At 33.1% G+C, this 6,249-nt stretch overlaps 1 non-coding gene across 1 annotated transcript; it reads left to right on the top strand.

The window, feature by feature from the left end:
- Positions 1–2,930: 2,930 nt before the first annotated feature.
- TRNAA-AGC lies at positions 2,931–3,003 on the top strand. Its single transcript has one exon. It is a non-coding gene; the product is annotated as a tRNA-Ala (tRNA).
- The last annotated feature ends 3,246 nt before the right edge of the window (positions 3,004–6,249 follow it).

The raw sequence follows: 6,249 nt of genomic DNA, 5'->3' as shown, positions 1-6,249 counted from the left end.
TTTTATTAAAACTTAATAAAAGGAATGAATGATTTTTGAAAACGCCAATATGATTTGCGGGTATGGTACACATTAAGGGCTATGGCCAGATATGTATAAGGGCAAGCATTTAGATGCTTTATATTCACCCAGAGAAACCCATTGAGATTATAAAATATAGAGATATAAGAATGGTTTCCACAATGATACAATGGGCAAAAGGAAACAACAGTTCCTTCAGAGTTATGAAAATCGCCCAAGGCCATATTAAGTCCTAAAGATTATACCTGCATTCCCTATTGATCTAGACTATGTCAAGATCAGTATGATAGAGGCAAAAGTCATGGTAACCAGAATGGTTTACCCACAAAATTATACACTTTATGGCATGACCGGATTGGCCATTCCGGTCCAAAACGTGATGCGAAATTGATATTGGAAAAGACACAAAGATTTATCCCATAGAATCTCACGTGTGTAGCATGAACACAAGGGAAACTCATTAGGCCATGATGTCCCAAAGCACTTAAAGATTATAGTATGTCCATGGGGGGGCAGTGAGGACAAATTCGCACATGTCCATACTATATATAGCTTGGCTGAATCCTTTTATAAATCTGTATTGGCCATTACCCATAGGTACAAACTCTCAGTCCAAGGGTTGGGGACACACGAATTTACATGCACCTTAACTAATAAGCATCAGACCATTTAAGTGAGCATAGATATTCCCATCTCAAATTTATTACGGGTCCTGAGCCAGACATATACCATCTTGAGATATTTGGATAAGCCACCACCAATATATGTGCTGTCTAAGATGGATCCTTAGAAGAGGATGAGGATGGGGAAGTTGCTACAGAGTCTAGACAACGTATGAAACGTGGTAGACCAAATAGGTTCCAAAAGATAAGAATCCTCGGAAACAAAAGAAAAGTGCAAAAGAATGATAATCCAAATCCAAATCCGAGGTTACTAAGGAAACCATCCCAGACATGGAGATAAGGCCGGCCGGCTCTAAGGTACAGGTACCAAACAATGTAGCTTGGGACGCCAAGCTGCAAAGTATTAAAGGTCCTGATAATAATGAATCTCAATCGATTATATCAGATCTGGAACATAATGGAACGAATAAAGAATGTCAACATAAGATGATTTATTTGCATACAAGGTAGCACTTGAATTTATGAATATAAGCGAGGATCATGAACCCACATTACTATAAGAGTGCACACTCGTAGAACAAATTGGATTGAATGTAACGTGAGGTTAAATAGTTTAAAGAAGAAAGGCGTATTTGGCCATATGATTAAGACGCCATATGATGTTAAAACAAGTGGATATAAATGGGTCTTGTGAGGAATAGAAATCGTGAGATATAAAGCTGATGTTGCACAAGGATTCTCACAAAGACCAGTAATAGATTATGAGGAGACATACTCCCATGTGGTGGATGCAACTACTTTTAGATTTCTCATAAGTCTAGCTATATAAGAGATAAAAAGTAGACTTGCAGCAAATTGATGTAGTGGCCGCATATTTATATGATCCACTGGATAATGAAAATACTAGAGGGTATTGAGCTGAAAGTACAGCAAGTTCTCGAGAACAATATTGATAAACATCAAAGTATATGATCTGAATATCCTAGGAACCTCTGGGTACAATTTTCCAAACAATTGATTATCTCAAGAAAGAGTTTTGAGATGAAAGATCATGGAAAATAAAGTTTTGTTTGGGACTACAGCTTGAGTACATTAACAATGAAATCCTTGTGCATCAAATAGTATATCCATAAAAGGGTACTCAAGGGATTTAATGTGGACCAGTGTCACCCATTATCTAGTACATGGGTGTGAGATCACTTGTTTTAGACACTGATCTGTTTGGTCCACAAGAAGGACATGGTCGTGAATATCCCTGACTTGGACACGGATCCTTTGGTCCCAAGAAGGACAAAGAAATATGTCTTTGGTCGGTAAAGTCCATTACCCAAGTATGGTCGTGAATATCCCTGACTTGGACACGGATCCTTTGGTCCCAAGAAGGACAAAGAAATATGTCTTTGGTCGGTAAAGTCCATTCCCCAAGTCCCATTGGCGCCTTGTTGTAATAGACAAGCCATACTAGGCCGGACATGTGTTCTTGCCGAGAATCTCCTATATGTTTAGCTCATGTTCGACCATAAGGCACTAAAGACATACACGTCCCTAACCTTAAGTACTATTGGCGCATTGCCTTGATATTGAGACCATTAGTCATTGGTATCCATGAAGCTCAACCATCAGGTTGAGATGCGCCAACTTGAAGGACATATACAAAGATTGGGATACGTAGACTGACTGGAAGATTTTCAGTGATGTTCAGAACAGGGAGAGTAATGCGTGTTGTACTCTTTTTCCTTAACCATGGTTTTGTCCCACTGGGTTTTCCTGGTAAGGTTTTAATGAGGCAACATCCAAAGCGTATTACGAACTCTGTATGGTTATGACATTCAAGGGGGAGTGTTATAAACTATATGATGGATGTCCATAACCGGCCCGGTCTATAACCGGCCTGCTCTATAACCAGCCCAATACTAAGAGAGAGAGAGAGACTGCCCAACCCTAGAGAGAGAGAGAGGCGGCTGCATGAAGAGGAGAGAGAGACGGCTTAGGCTTTAGAGAAAATGAAACCATATTTCATTTTCTTTGTATTTGTACACTTTCCATATTTATGTCTTTCATTTTATCTCTTTGTAACTCCCACATATAAGAGCACCTTATGATTAAGTAATAATATACTGATTCCTAAACCTTAAGTTCTTAATAACTATAATATTAATTACATTATTACATGTACGATTTTGTCGGTATAGTAAATGTTTTTAAGAAACCAAAAAGTTTGGAGGTTGGCCCAGTTTGATTTCCTTGTAAGTGTTTTAAACGTCAATGTGTCAGTACATAACAATTGGGGATGTAGCTCAGATGGTAGAGCGCTCGCTTAGCATGCGAGAGGTACGGGGATCGATACCCCGCATCTCCATTTTTGTTTTTGAATCTTCTTTTTTCAAGGTACACAATACAACAACACATCACTCTCGAACCAGCTCGTTCAACATGTTACAGCTACGATGATATCTCCTGTTTCAACATGTTACCGTCACGACTTTTCAAACACATTAAACGGGTCCCTCAGAAACTCACCTTCACTTCTGTCTTGTCTCTAACTGATTTTCTTCTTCATCATCCCCTATCATCCCCTCGGTCTCGGCTCTATTTCTCCATTAACATTTAAATCCGGAAAACAAAAACTCATGACATAAAAATCAGGAAAATTTGACCTCTTAGCTTCTTTTTCGACGAATGTAGGAGTGAAACATAACTGAAGTTCCTCGGATCTTCCATTCCCCTTGGATACATTTGTATATAAAAGTAAAACAGAAAAGTGCAAAAATAAAGTAGTGTGCTATGTATGATAAGAACTTAGTTTTGTTTCTTCTTTTGTTTATACCTCAAGTCTGTTAGACACATCGTTATGTAATCCCAATGATTGTTAATTACTACTGGCATTTATTTTTGTTGATTTAACTGATTTCTTGTAATGCATTAAAATTGTCAGTTTGTGAGTCTTGTTTTATTTTCATGAGTTGATTTTGAACTTGACTTTGTCAAGCTTGCTAGCTAGGTCAGTTTCCTTTTAAATTTTATTTACTAACTGTAATTAAATTTTAATTTTATAGCCTTAATTATAGAGAAAATTTTACTTATACACTTTTTTTGGTACCACCAATCAAAGGACATTTTCATAAATACCATATTCATTAATGAGTAAATGACTAAAGTGACCCTAACTTATCTAGGTTTCTTCCAAATCATCATCTTTCTTTGGAGAAAGCATCCGCCGAAGATACAAAGCATCTTCTCTCTCATGTAACCGTCGATAAGAGCAATCACACTCTCGATTACAGAGAATCAAGACTCAAAACTATCATTGCTTTACCTTCACCCTCGATTCTCTTTTGGCTCGTGAATCTCGATTCTCGAAGCTTCATCTTCATCTTCATCTTCGATTATGGATTATGGAGACAAGAGCAATCACATTCTCGATTCTCCAAGCTTCATCTTCGAGTTTTGAGTATGTTCCTCCTTCATCTTCATCTTTAAGTTTCGATTCTTCTAGTTTTGTTCTGTCAAGTTTAAAAATTTATATCGAGATTCATAATCCAAAAAAAAAATTCTGCTTTTTCACAACTCGTATGTTTCTAATTTGTGATTTATGTTTGTTTTTCTAAAGATTACAGTGGTTCTAGGTTATCTTTCTTTATGTTTTATAGTGGTAGTGATTTAAGATAGTGATTTACGAGTTTAGGAGTTTACAGTGATGGTGATTTAAGATAGTGACTAGATTTTGACCCGCGCTTTCAAAGCGCGGGTTTATTTTTGTTTTTTTTTTCAATTGACAAATATTTAGTAAATGTCACATTTTCATATATTTGTGTTTTATTTTATAAAAGACTTAAAATTTTATCTTTATTTATCGTATTTCATTTTAAATGACTATTTATGTTAAAAAAATTAAACTTTATTTTTTTAATGAATTAAGTTGGTATAACTCTGATAAATTAATTTTATTATGGGATTAATATTTTAATTAAAAAATTATATACTTTTAATAAAGATTTATACTTTTCAATAAAAAAATTCAATTATTTTTATGAATGCTTAAATTATACTAAGAAAAAAATAATAATAATTAAGAATCGTTGAAAAAAAATTATTTGAACTTGGACTCAATGGTCCAAAGGAAAAAAAAAAAAGGTGAGAATTGAATCTGATTTTTTAATAGGCCCAAATGGCTCAATAGAGATTTGATTTGGAATGGATCCAAAAATAATGACCCAATATAGATTTGTTATTAATATTACTTAATTGCCCTTAATGAAACATGCAATGTTAGTGAAAGAAACATGCCCCTAAGGTAATTATGACAATAGGATCCTGCTTTAATAGTATAGATTTAGGATAGTGATTTAGGATATTAAATTTAAGAGGGAAGAGTATCCAACAGTTAACTTACAGTAAAAAAAATTATAACCACTTATAAATCTTGGTTTTATGATATTGTGATAGTACATCAAAACAATTTATGAGCTTTTATAAAGTAATATTTGAACAAGATATATCTATAAAAAGGTTTATAAAACATAAAAGAATATCTTCTCTTAGACCATTTATAAGGGTCTATAAGGTAAAAGAAAGATCATGTATTAGATTTTTAATAAGAATGCTAGTTGTAATTCATGAATATTTTTCTTAGTTAAAGGTTTTCAAATTGTGTAACTTATCATTTAGCTGATATTGTTGATAAGGTTTTCTAGTCAATAATACTAAGTTCAAATCAATATTTCATAGAGTATTATAAATTCGTTAGCTTAAGAAATTTATTTTGTCATGTTTTGCAGTCAAAGCAACGAATTTCGCACAACCTTGAAGTTACCTGCGAGGTATTGTGATACTTCAACAGAGCCATCAGACAAGCCAAAACTGATCATCCAATGTTCATAGCTGGATTATGTTGAAAATGTTGCTTGCATTTTAGGTACTGAGGAATTTGGTGAAATAGAGAATTCACACCTTGGAAGTGTTGTAAAACTGGCTAGAAAGAATAGCATTCAATTTTCAGGAGAGCTCCTCTATTGTATTATAAGAGTTATATAGGGTTAGAAATCAACTAAAAGAGTCTATAACCATTTAAAAAGGCTTATAAGCCAATTTATAATGGTTTGTATAATAATTTTAAGGGTATGTAAATAATTTATAAGGGTTTATAAAACCAATTTATAAAGTTCATACACCATTATAAAGGATTATAAAACAATTTATAAGGGTATGTAAAATTATTTGTAAGAGTCTATAAACCATAAAGGCTTATAAAACAAGTTATAAAATCTATAAACCATGTATAAATGTTTATAACAAAGTTATGAAAGTTTATAAATAATCTATAAGGGGTATGTATACTATTAATAAGGGTTTATATAGGTGTAGAAACCAATTATAAGGTCTCTATATTATTTATAAGAATATATAACCATTTATAAAGGCTTGTAAAACAATTGATAAGAGTATGTAAAATAATTTATAAGAATTTATAACGGTATGTAAATAATTAATAATGATTTATAAAATTTTATTAAAAACAATTCATGAATTTTATAAACCTTTTATAAAGGTTTACAAATTATTTGTAAGAGTCTATAAACCATTATAAAATTTTATTAAAAACAAT

The sequence above is a fragment of the Brassica oleracea genome, chromosome C9 (assembly GCF_000695525.1).
Source record: "Brassica oleracea var. oleracea cultivar TO1000 chromosome C9, BOL, whole genome shotgun sequence".
Classification (NCBI taxonomy): Eukaryota; Viridiplantae; Streptophyta; class Magnoliopsida; order Brassicales; family Brassicaceae; genus Brassica; species Brassica oleracea.
Note: the sequence above shows the minus strand (reverse complement) of the source record. Positions and strands in the feature narration are given on the sequence as shown.